The following is a 13,895-nucleotide window of genomic DNA, read 5'->3' as shown; positions in this document are numbered from 1 at the left end:
TTACAATTTAATAAATATTGCGCGTTTTTTCAAAAAAAAATTAAATGCAATAGTATATGTAATTTTAGCTGATAGTAAAGAGTAGAAAAAGCTTAAAAAGTCAGCAAAAACCGCATCTTGATATCTTCTTTCAAACCGAAGATATTAGCAAAATTATAATAAATACCAAAAAATAAGCCCTTAATTATCTTATTTTTACAACACGGTATCAATAGCCCTCTTGATTATGCCCATTCTAACCTAAAAATAAGATAGTAAGATATAGATAGTAAGACGTAATAGTATAAACGTCGAATTGTTATTAGATCAACATTTTGATAGTCTCAGCAGCGTTTTTTATATTTTGATTGTTTTTTCAAAATGCCAACAACTTCAACTACTTCAAATAATAAAGGCATTTTGAAAAAGCATTTAAAAGATAAAAAAACGCTGCTAAGACTATCAAAAAAATGTTGATCTAATAACAATTTGACGTTTATACTATTACGCGAAAAGCAACTTTTTTCCAAAGCCTACCATGACTTCACTGAATCATCGTTTCTTGTTTCTTGTACACTTCTTGTTCGCTATTACTAATATCTTAATTATTAGATTAATACATCTGGTACTATGGTATTCTGGTATTTCGTCGATTTTAAAATAAACTAACTGTTTCTATCTTATTTTTTTGTTAGAATGGGCCTAATTAAGAGGTCTACTGATACTGTATTGTAAAAATAAGGCAATTAAGGGCTTATTTTTTGGTATTTAATATAATTTTGTTAATATTTTCGGTTTGAAAGGAGATATCAAGATGCGGTTTTCGCTGACTTTTTAAGCTTTTACTACTCTTTACTATCAGCTAAAATAACACATACTGTCGTATTTAATTTTTTTGAAAAAACGCCCTATATTTGTTAAATTGTAAGAAAGCGCCCCCTAGCGTCTACGTTCAAAACCTTATTATTATTATTTTTATGGTATAATATAGAGTAAGAAACGCTCTTTTAAAGGAGTCCTCGTTTGTTGGATTCTGATCATCCAGTCAGGAGTTATTAACATTTAAATAAAGATAGATCTAACCTTCCCCCACCACTTTATTTTAGCAGATAGGGGAAAAATGGTTCTAACCAAAATTTACTGAAGATTATTAAGCTTTTATTTATAGTACCCATTATCTAGGCAAAATTCTGTAAAAAAATCTATTTTCTTATTTTCCATAGCAGTTGCGCCACCTAGCGGCCGTTTTACAAACTTGAAAATAATTTCCAGCAATTTCTCATATCCCTTTTAGTTTTAAATAATAAATATTTTTTTCCGTAAGCCCTACGGCTAATACTTTCCGAGATACAGCCGAGAGCTATTCTTAGTTGGACACCCGGTACATGTAATTCCAACAGTTGGACACCCCTCGTTACTTATCAATAATAAATGAAGACTTGAAGAGAGACTTGAAGTAAGTAATTTTCAAGTGCCAAAATCATTATTTCGAGATAAACAATATTTTTGTTAAATAACCAATTCAATTAAATTCAATACAATTTAATAGCCGTGGCACTTGGCGCTTTATATAAAATATGTTGTTGGTTATCGAACTTAGGACATTTTACAAAAACATGTCAAACTTTAGTCTTAATATGTAGGTATCAATAAGACTTTACTTGCTAAATTTCTAAAATTATCATGGTAACGAAATTCTTCAAATTTCTATAATACATAATTAATAGAATTATTAATTTTTAAACAGCTCTATTTATAAATCCGGAAGATTTAAGTATAGAAACATGATATATTTCGTTGAGTAGGATTTTTATCAGCCTTTTTATTTTTTATATAATAACAAAAATTTTACCAGTTCTATAGAAAACAGAAATAGTTTTTTTATATCCCTGTGTGATATTAAATCGGTTGATACATAGCCCAAGTAGCATTTGGACGTTATCTAACGTCGGGTATACGTCGCGTTCAATAAACCCGACGTCGGATACCCACGTCGCGGTCGATTCGACCGCCTGACGACCCTTATTTGCACCTAAATGGGGAATACAGATTCGGGTCGCCTCGACGTCGGTATCTGACCTAATAGGGAATGTAATTCTACCAATTACCAACGTCATATTACGTTGGATTTTAGTCACTTAAAATTCGTCGCTATGCACTTACGTTACGTTTGGTTTCATATTCGCTACCAAGAATACATAAAAACCTAACCAAACTACCTAATTACAAATGGATTCATAATCACTCCTCGAATAGAACTATAAGTGCCTACCTAATTTCATATTATAATAATTCTGAATCATTAATCCAGACATCAGTTTTGTCAACGGAAATCACTTTTTTGATATATCTGATTAAAATACTCCGGAAAACAACGAGCGCCTTCAAAAGTAGGTAGATTTATGAAATAAAAATATCTGTAAAAAGTAACTCGCAAAATATTTTTTTTTATTTTCTAGCTGGTTTAATCATAAAACTGTACTGTGGTTCCCCCAAACTCAACCTTATCAATATTATTCTACTAGAAATCAGAATGTGAATATAAATTTTAAAAACAAAAAACGATTTTAAAATGGCTGACAATCGGATACCTGTTAAGAATGGCGGATTTCTGTGTCCGACTTAATATGAACTACCAATATACCAATTCCGACCGGGTCTCCAACATTAGTCGTCTCACACGACCGAAGTCATCAAACCGGACGACCGGCAATCGTATTATGACGTATATAATTCCAACGTATGCCACGTAACCTCACTTTGCGTATCAGTGATTTGTGGATTTGTGCAACTATATTTTAGTTTTTGTTTTCTCTTTAAAAGAATGGGCAGCCACTTTTTTAAGATAGTATATAGAAAATTTAAAAGAATTGGAACCAGTACCTCACATGTAGGAGGAGGATGGGGTTTGCTGGTTTCCTAAGCTAAAAAATGAAATTAAGATGCACCAGTGTAATGCAGCATCTCTTCCGGATAAAAAGCATTCGTGGGTGGAGGGAAGACATCACTACTACTATTATTATTTTGCAAAAGCCTCGACCTCTTTCTGTAAAATGTAGATGAATGTCTAAATGCCTTTGTAGTGTTTTTTAGGCATAATAAAAAAAATTAAGTTTGTTTACAAAAACTTTTTATTAAGTTATGTTCATGATGTTTATTAGGCCGCAAATGCTACTTAATGGGTTGTATTTACGGACGTAAATAGAGATACGTAAATTAGGTTAAAAATATGAACATAAAATACAACAAAATATAATTGGACGTTACTTTAGGGATTATCAATGAGACGTATCCTATTCGGACAACGGGTAGATGTCGGGCTAGTTCAAGTATAGGTACGTCGTGCAAGCCAACGTTGGAACGACGTTGGGAAATTAATAAAAATGGTACGTTGTTATTTTGTACGTCGACAGATCGTTGGATTTACCGACTCGGATCCAACGACGTCACTTTTAATAGGAAAGCGGCGTCACCAGTCGTATCACCAGCACCCGACCTAAATTTGCACAAAGTCTGACGTCGCTTCAGGTCAGATTTAGTTCGAAGTCAGATAGATGCTACTTGGGAGGTCAAAAACTATGAGAGATAGGCATAGGATAGAGGTGAATTTATCTAAAAATTCAAATTTTCAAATTAATCCTATGACCGGTCCTCTCAAATTAATCCTATGAATCGCTCTGAATATATGCTTTTTTAGTATTTTAATATTTTCATCGAGTGTCTTTTTTTACATTGGAATTAACCAGCGTTGACAAAAACCTAATATTTTCTTCTATGAAATAATCTTTAAAAATATGGCGAATGCGCTGGAATAAACTGTCTCACACCATATTAATTCGAGACCATAAGTAATGACACCTGGAGCAGGTAATATCGTTGCTTAAGCACCATTAAGACATATATCATCTGGCAGTTTAATGGCTACGCATTGACATACCTTACACGTGCATAAAATATAGGTTTAATATAGTTATAAAATACAAGGTACATTGTTTGCGTATAATTACACTGGTTTTATATCAGCAAATAAAATCGATATGATATATTGCTCAAAGGGAAGTTGTTCGATATTCGGATAATTCATTAAGGATGAAAATACACTCGTGATGACATATTAATATGTCTTAATCAAAAATCTGTAAGATACTTTTAATCAATAGAGATATATTATTTACGTATCATGGAGAGCTGGGTCCCTGTGTGGAGCTGTCTCAGATACTGGCTTTTGTCAAAGCCCTGACATTGTACGATGAGTTATAACTTGTTATAACTCAGGAAAGGGGAATACACAGTAGATCTGTAAGGCCGTGGTGATAAACCCCCCTCCTAAACATTCTACATTCTTCTACATTTACGTATCCTGATAAACGATTCTGGCTGGTAGAATTTCGATATACTATAGCTCTGATTCTGGGTATGGTATTTACACCAAATTTTTGTGATTTAACTTAAAGGTTTTCTTCCTCTTAGGTCGCCCTCTCTTCTTAGCCCAAGGAGCATTTTTAGACACAAAATCGAAACAAAATCTTATTTCTTTTGTTTACACGCTGCAGTTTGCTTTGCAAATTTAATACATAAATTATTTAGGCAAATATAGGTTTTTGATAAAACTCCTCGGACTAACGTGTAGGTAAGTGTTGATAAATATTTTTTTTTCATCTTAACATGCTCATTGTCATTCTCCTGATTTAGATGACAGAAAAGGATCATCAAACCAAATTAAATTTTATATTTTTTCATCCCAGGACCGATAGTAAAATATATATTTTATGGATACCTTCCTGAATATCAACGAGATAAGCCATCGGAAGAAAGGGACCGTAGTACAAAACAGAAAGGTGATCTTTTTTCTTTCCCTTAGGATATTGAAATTATTATATACTGTAGTCGTGTTCGGCACTATGCTCTGAGAAATATAGATAAACAAAGAACAACAGATATAAAGCATCCCAGAAGAAAAGAGAGGCAATACCTGTATTCTCTCTGATATTTGTGAAAGTTACGGCAAAGTATTGTTCTAAATGTCATCTTTTTGATCGATTTGAAAACTTCGAGCAAAAAGATGACACTTTCAACAATACCCTGACAGATATCAGAGACGATACAGGTTTTTCCTCTTTTGTCCCCTGGAATACTTTTAATTTATTATTCTTTGTTTATCTAGATTTCTCAGAGCACTATGAACGAACTCAGCTTGTATGTTTGAAATAATCGGCCAGTTGGCTTAAAAATGATGATCGATGACATTTCCCATATAATTTTACTTTCAAAATTATGATATATATCTTCATTTCTAAGCTATCTATGACGCCATTTTTTTCAGTTTTGTTATAATTAATTTTGTCTCTTGATCTACTTGTAACATTATTCTTTTGATTTTATTAATTTATTGTGGTGAAATTAATTTCTGTTGTGTATTTGATATTGATATTAAATATATTTTTAAAAAATTATGTATTTTTTGTGTTTTTATGTATGTCATAATTAAAAATAAATGAAGAATTATTTTTTTTTATTTTTTTAAACTTCCCGCCATACGTGACAATCTAGTCCGTAGTTTCTACAAGCGATATTGGGGGCGCTAGTAGCAGTAGACTTGTCAACAGTGTCAAATTTAAACGTCAATTTCACTTTCCAATATTTAGCAAGGCGCTAGCACTTCTTCTTGTGTATGTGTTTTGTGGCCATTACGATGCGTATGGCAACGATGAACAAACCACTCTGTCCAACATCGCATCACAGTTGTAACATTCCGGCCAATCCTGGTTCCAATTTTTCGAAAAGATATTCCAGCTGTTCATAGGCATCCTTTCCTACGTAGGTACCTTGTTCAAATTCACTTAATTCACTAAATAATTTCGCCATTTTTGGCAATAAATGTCAAAATTCTACCTGTAGTCATCCTGTGTCTACCTGTTTCTATTATATTTGACTAAATTTTACTGAGCTATCAGGTAAGTTTAATATCGATATTAATTTTCATAATTTTTGATGATTTATTATTTCGCCTTCTCGCGAGTATAAATTAAGAAATTTTGGTTAAACAATCCATCCATAGGAATAACTCAATTAATTTTTCACTGTTACTCTCGAATATATTAATTTTCAGCAGAGTCAAAGACTTGGCAGTGGGTCCCACTCTTCCATTCTTAAAGATTAATTTTTAAATTAACAACGTTTAAATTTATTATTTCCAAATTTTAAATTTAGGGGTATCTTTAAATGTTATCTGAAGCAAAAACCCCAGCCTACTACTACCATTTTATAGGGACAGAGATAATCATCAATGAAGTTTAGTATCCGAAAGCTTCATTCAGAAATTCCAAATTAGTGGAGTTAACTAGCGTAGAAGTTTGTTCCTCTAATTTCAATGTAAGCATTCAGAACGTCAAAATTAGTGGCAATAATTTTCAATCTCTCTTGACAGATGATAATCAAAGACCAAAATGACATTACTCGCAAATTTTGAAGTATAATTAATGGAAAAAGTTAAAAGTTTGTAAACTAGAAAAAGTTTACAAACTTTTAACTTTTTCCATTAATTATACTTCAAAATTTGCGAGTAATGTCATTTTGGTCTTTGATTATCATCTGTCAAGAGAGATTGTAAATATAATTCAAAAGTTTATATTTTTATAAGTTAATTATTAGGTTTTCGCTATGGATACAAGTGACTACCGCACAATGTTGCTAGTATATTCTATTACTTTTAATTTCATTTTCTAGACATTGTAAATAATCGTAAACTTCTAAGTTTCATTACGAACCTCGAAATTAGTGGTTTCAATTAGAGTAGAAATTTGTTCCTCTAATTTCAATGAAAGCATTCAGAATGTCAAAATTAGTGGTAATAATTTTCAATTAGTCGAAAAAGTTCAAAAACTTTTAACTCTTTCTACTAATTATAGGTACTTCAAAATTTGCGACTAATACCATTTTGTGCTTTGACCTTTGATTTTCATCTGTCAAGTGAAATAATTGTGGCTATAGGTTCTAAATAAAAAGTTTATTGTTTGATAAGCAAAATATTAGGCTTTCTCTGTGGATACAAATGAGTACCGAAAGCTGTAGCTTTATATTCTACTAATTTTAACTGCATTTTTCTAGATATTTGAAATGATCGTAAATTTTTAATTAAGCTTCGTTCAGAATCCCGCAGTTAGTGGCTTCAATCTTCAATAAGCGTAGACGTTTGTTTTTTTCATTTCTATAAAATCTTAAAGCATTCCGAACTCAAAATTAGTGGTAGACATTTTCAGTTAGTAGACAAAGTTATCCAATCTTCTTTTTCACTAATTATACTTCAAAATTTGCAAGAAATGTCATTTTGACTCTTGATTATCTTCCGTCAAGAGAAATTGTGGTGAGAAATGAAAAGTTGATTGTTTTATAAGCTAAATATTAAGCTTTCTCTATGGGTACAACTGACTAACGCAAGCTGCTGCTAGGATATTCTATTAATTTTAATTGTGTTTTTTAAACATTGTGAATGATCGTAAACTAAAAAAGTATAAAGTGTAATTGAAACCACTAATTTATTCCACTAATTGCGAAGTTATGAATGAAGCTTTATAAAGTGTAATTGAAACTAGGTACTAATTTCAAAGTTCTAAATGATGCTTTAAGTATAAAATATAATTGAAATTGCTAATTTATTCCACTAATTTCGAGGTTGTAAATGAAGCTTAATTCTAAGAAATTGACAGTATAAATATCGTTTAGATTATATTTATTACATATTCAAAACATTAAAACAAAAAAATCTACCTAACGTCCTCTAATTCCTAACAAACTCACCACAAAAGCATCTCACAATCCATTCATTACCTACTATACAGTCACTTTACAACTTGACTCCTACTCGTGAATCGAATCCCCGAAAAAAACGAGCCAAACTATTCGACTACTTCACCGACCACAATCGCTATACGTCAATCAGTCACAGGCCTGTTCCACACTGCACCGCCGGCCGCAGCGACTCGAAACGCCAAAGGGTACGTACACACAATCGTCACTGTCGCTCGGGATCATCTCGCTCTCGGGGATGCTGCCCAGGCCACGCCTAGTCTGGCGTCGATGTCGTCACCAGGCTCCGCCTCCGTGTCGAAGCGGCGAGCCAATGAGACGAGACGGTATTGAAGCGCTCTCTGGTGGCGGACGCGGCGAGGAGGAAGGATGCCAGGAGAAAGCGTGCGGATTAGAGATGGGTTGTTATTTGGGGATTTGGCATTTTGGAATTGATATTTGCTGATGTCAAGTTTAGAGATATTTTTTCAATACTTTTTTACACTTACTTACTTTATTTTTTCGCGTTCGGACACCTTAAGATTAAATAATTTCCTCCCAATATGCCGGGCTACGTTAATTGTGAACTCATCTGGTGGTTCTATATTTACCGTGTTTGGGAAACCTCGACGAGATATCATTCAATTCGGAGGTGTTTCTGCATAAAGCCTGTCATCCAAGGATTTGCTGGAATCTTTCTACCCAAGTAGCCTTTTTAGATATAAAATCGAAACAAAATATCTGCTGAAAAACATTGCAAAACAGTTTCGTTGCATTTATGATATATATGATAACTTTACTTTATTGTTTGGATTTTGTTCTGCAGTTTTTGCATTTAAGCATTCTATAAGTTTTTATAGTACTATAATTAAAAAAGCAGAAGGAAAATGAGTACTTACAAATACAGAATATGGTGAGTACAAATACAGATCTTTTTCTTACGCGATTAAAAATATATTAGCGATTGGGTTTCAGAGAGCTGAGTTTGTAATACTCAGACATGCTTTCAAGGGCTTGTTCTAGGCTCTGCTCGAATTCCGGTAAATTTTTGCAATTTTCTTGTGGCTTACATTTTAGTCGTAGTTTGTAACTACTAACTAAACTTGATAGTATGTAGACATATAAAGCAAACCATATTCGTAGCTATTTAAGTAGAGATATGATATTTCATCAATTTACAAAAATTAAATTAGTAAAATTAATATATGCAAATCATATCCACAAAAATTATGATTTTGCTGTTTGGTAGGTACATAATATGTCATATTCTTTAACTTTTTTATCTTAAATTATTGATCTGAATAAATAATAAAGCAAATACAACAATTTAGCAAAAATTGCATCAAATGAAATCAAAAAAATTGCTTCACTTTAGCAAAATACATAGAAAATTACAAACATTTTTTCTATCCTTTTTGTTTTTTGGGAAAATTTTGAATATTATGAACTTGCAAATTATTTACAGTAGTATCTACTAGTTCATTTGAAAAAATACAGCAGATCAAAAAAGTCAAAAATTGCATAAACTTTTTGGTCATAAACTTGATATTAAAAACTGTAAATTTTCAACTATAATTAATGTCTAATAAACTTTTAGTCACGTGATTAAGCTTGACCCGAGGGGTGTCTCACTATTGGAATTACATGTCCATTTTCTTGGCAGTTGCTGGCAGTCATTGGCAGCCTTATGGCAGTCGCCTATAATAATTACATGGCAGTCATAGGCAGTCTTATTCGTAGTCATTGGCAGTCGCTTGGCAGTGGAACATTATTTTGGCAGTACGTGTACATTTTTTACCCGAGTGAGACACCCCTCGGCTTGACCGGTACAGCGTTGACCACTTTTATATATTTTCTTTTAATCAAAATATTTTAGGATATTCTATTAATTTTAATTATAAATATATAAGCAGTTATTATTTATATCAACAAAACTCACCTTCTTAACAGCACTTAAGTGACATAAAGGGCCATTACTAACGCTTTCTCGTTTAAAATGTTCTAATAAAGTTCCGACGAGTTTTTTACGGCTATTATAAGCTATCTTGTATATTTCGCACTCGAAGATGTTCTAAAATGAATAATGTTCGACTGCAAGTTCTGCTAGTAAACAAGTGTGCAATATAAAGGAGAAAAATTAATACATTGTGATGTGAAAGATATTAGTCCTCATTCAGATTACAATCTAGATAAAATGCTTGTGAGGTTATTGGACAAGAAAATTTACGACAGTTTCTCAGAAAAGATCTAAGAATCAAGTTGATGTAGCAAGCTAAATTTACACTTTTTTACATTAAAAATTAAAAATAACAGTAACTTATAATTTTATTTTTTCTGGCAGATTCATTTCTAAAATAAAAGGGTTTTCTGCTTCTGAGTTTTCTGCCACAGTAACTATAAGAAATACCAGACTTTTTTCAAAAGAAATAACAGTTTTATTACAGAAAAATAACAGTTTTGACCATCCCTAGTATGGATAAGCCACCGTCTTCGATCAGACGCAACAGTTTCTCCGTATTTATTTTTTCGTTCTTTTAAGGGGAAATAAAATGGTGGGGAAAAGAAGGGGAAATGGAGAGAGATTGGGAAACCTGGAAAATTTCGGTAATGAGCTGAGGTTGGCGGGTTTTCATTCATCAATGTACAGAATTTTTTTTTCGTTTTGTATTTTTCTTTGGGATTAATATTATATTCCTCTGGTTAAGTTTGGGAGTAGAAAGAGTTTTTTAGATTGAAAGAGAAAAATCATTTATTTTTAAGCTTTGATGTTAGGTGATGTAGCATCATACTCGAACTATGATTTATGATGTTTTAATATGTAGTAAACGTGGGATTCAGAAAAAATGACATATTTATAGTTATTTAGGAATAAAAATTATCGTATTAATTACAATTATTTAGTTTCCTTTGCCTTCATAATTTTTAAATATTCATAACTATTTTGGCAGAGATACGGAATTCCTTGAAATTAACCAGTCGTTTAGTATGAAACAATAAAATTAATTAGTATCTTACAGTCGTTTACTGAGGATACGGGAAGCTTTAGGTATATGGACATTAGAGTGTCCTTTATTTTCCAAGTTGATTCTTTTTATGTCGCCCTCTGAAGTTCTTCGACGATAATTTAATTAATTAATAATTTAATTTAATTTAATTAATTCGATACAAGTAACATTTAAGATAAAAATCACTCGAAATTTGTTCATTCTTTTCAATTGACACACATATTTACGAACCCTGAGAGGCAATAATACAATAACCTTAAGTTATATTTTTGATCAATTGATCATAGATGGAGCAATATTAGTTTTCCATATTAAAGTTGGTAAAGAAATATTGTTTTATTGAAAAAAGTATGGCTCTAGATCTAGTCAAAATCAAAAGGCGCAATTAAAATTTGCAGTGAATGATGTGAATGAAAAAAAGATAGACTTGAACTAAAGTCGTCATCGTTCTTAAAAAAAAATTAGTGGCAAGAGAATTAATTTTAGCGCAAAAGAAAATATTTTCTTTGAAGAAAAACTCAAGAAAACTTGTTCTCTTGCAAAATTCGAAAATTTCTCTTGAATCTATTTTCATTCAACGAAGTGCAAGTTACTTTGTTTTAAGATAATAAGAAAAATACGCTAGGAAGTACTTCATTCAAGAAACATGGCCATTTTTCCAATAGCTAAATATTCTTTTGATGAAAAATAATATTTTTTTTTATAAATAAAGGACACGCAAAGACGATGACGAAGGACGGTATATACAATCAGTCGGCAGTCCGATCAGTCGTACGTCGCATTTCATACTACGCACGGGTTTTGTTGCTTGGAATCTTCCAGTTGGATTTGATTATAAACTATGTGCATAATTTTAACCGCGAATAACTTTTAAAGGAATGTTTTTATGGAAATAACCAAAGAGACCTTTTTTGTATAATGGTAATGTAGAGCGTAAAATTTTGTATTAGAATAGGTCTTTGTCGAAGGATTCATTTATTTTGGAGATAAAAAAAAATAAATGCAAATGGTGAGAAAATCCCACGTTGTTTAAATGGAAAAAGTATCATGATTCCGGCACGGTTTAAATTAAAAATTAAGAGCTTGTTTACGTTGGATCCTTTTTTAAAGCAAAAACTAAAATTTAGAGGGCGGCAGCAAAAGGAAATCAACTTAGGAAATAACGGACACCCTAATGTACCTACATGATACATCGTTGAAAAACTATTTTGTTAATTATTTTTCAATTAATGTGTGTCCATTTTTGTGCCTTTTATGGAGTTTCTCGATTATGAGTAAGAGATACAAAGATGCGGTTTTCACGTCACTGTGTTACATTTTTGTGAAACTATAGACGCTAGACACAGATTTGTACTAGCCTTCTTAGTTCCTGGAATGCAGGGCAAATTTTAAAATGTTGCATGTTTGACCCTCTTTGTATCTTGGGCATTTTAAAGCGTATCAAAATGCTGAGAACTGTGATCCGTAGAGTTTTTAGGTAGAATTCAGGTAGAGTCTGAATAGAGTTACATATTATATGTCAACTTTTGACATATTTCCTTAAAAAGAAATTTTAAATTTCAATCTAGAGTGGGAAATAATCAAGGAACCTTGGAAAAATAAAATTGATCGTCTAATGTTTTTCATGTCTTGTCCTGGCCGGTTAAAAGATGCTGAAGTCGTATTTTTAATAATATCTCAATTTTTTCAAATGGAACAACTGTGGCTCATTAGAGCTAGTAGATCATGTTACAATTTCATATAAACCATATGCGAAAATGTCAAAAGTTGAGTGTTGTTTTCTATCGAATAAAGTAGAAATATACCGAGGCGAGGGGGCCATTTAAAAATCAAAAGCTGTAGTCATTTCCGGTGATACAGAAAGTGACCAAAACCAATTGAATACGTCAAATCAATCCTAATTTATGTCATATACTAAAGTACCAAATCTTCTTTTTTATCTGAAAAATAAAAAAGTTATAGGGATGAGCCACTTTTGAGACGCAGCCGGTATAACTCAAAAAATAAAGTATCTACAACAGGCAAAAAACACTTTTTTTTTATATCAAAATTAAACCAAACCAAACCAACTAGTTTAACTAGTTAAATCTGGGTATAGCATCTTTAGTTTGATGAAAAAGTAGAATGGTAACTTAAAAACCGCTTCATACTACCTCTACTCATAAAAGAGAATACTATAAAAACTACAAAAAACTACATTGAACGCACTTTACATGTGGTTGAATTTAAAATAACAAAGATTTGGGAAATTTTATAATAAACGGAAGTATGTATATTTTTTAACTCCCTGTGTAATATCCATATTTTACCAATTTTTATTTAATATATGAAAGTAGTTTTCAAAAATGTAATAATATTTCAGGTTTTCAATTTAAAATAAATAAGATGCCAACACTTTTCGAATGAAGCGGCAACACTGTAACACTTAAAAGAATTTAGATAGATGGAGCAGGTCCCATGATATAAAATCCCTATTTAAAAAAAAACTGGACTGGTTCAATATACAAAAAAAAACTGGACTGGTCCTCCGATATACGTCTAACCTACTATCGCCTTGAATCACCCTGTATATTTCTTATAACTTCAGACGTAACGAACAAAACACACACAAGCAACCATTAAACTAACGATTTTTAATCAACATCTGTCATTTTTATTCAATCGGAATCTGGTTCTTTTGATTTCGTACAGCCACGCAACGTCGATATACGTACGTCATCGACATCAATGACCACTGATAACTAATTAACCGCAACTTTATCCGGTGCATGTCCCTCGCCGCTGCATCGCTCTATCTCTCTCTTGTCAATTAGAGCCAATTAGTTGGTTGTGTGTGCGTGTCGCGGGCCATCCGAAGGGTAGAAGGTTAGGTTGGTTGAGGGGGGAGGAGGTAAAAGACGACCGAACGGGAGCAAAGTAGCAAAGTGCAGTAGCGTCGGAGGTTGTAGAGGGACGGTATAGGTATAGGAATGTTGTTAGAATTAAAAAAATAAGTAGGAGTATTGAATCGTTCTAACATATTGATAATAATAAAAGACTAGTTTTAGGCCTGCCCACTTTGCTGATTACAAACATTTCGAACGAAATATTTTTTTATAATATATTTTGCAATTTTATTATACCAGG

The 13,895-nt window shown here is 32.1% G+C and overlaps 1 protein-coding gene across 1 annotated transcript in view; it reads right to left on the bottom strand.

Annotated features, from left to right (window-relative positions):
• Nucleotides 1-7,966, bottom strand: part of LOC115878486 (LIM/homeobox protein Lhx9-like) — a 60,487-nt gene extending 52,521 nt beyond the window's left edge. The window contains exon 1 of the mRNA XM_030895012.1: nucleotides 7,777-7,966. The gene's annotated coding sequence lies outside the window, so the exon portion shown is untranslated. The remainder of the gene's footprint in view (nucleotides 1-7,776) is intronic.
• Nucleotides 7,967-13,895: the final 5,929 nt, after the last annotated feature.

The sequence above is a fragment of the Sitophilus oryzae genome, unplaced genomic scaffold (genome assembly GCF_002938485.1).
Source record: "Sitophilus oryzae breed Bouriz unplaced genomic scaffold, Soryzae_2.0 scaffold_1062_pilon_pilon, whole genome shotgun sequence".
NCBI lineage: Eukaryota > Metazoa > Arthropoda > Insecta > Coleoptera > Curculionidae > Sitophilus > Sitophilus oryzae.
This window is presented reverse-complemented; position numbering and strand designations above follow the sequence as displayed.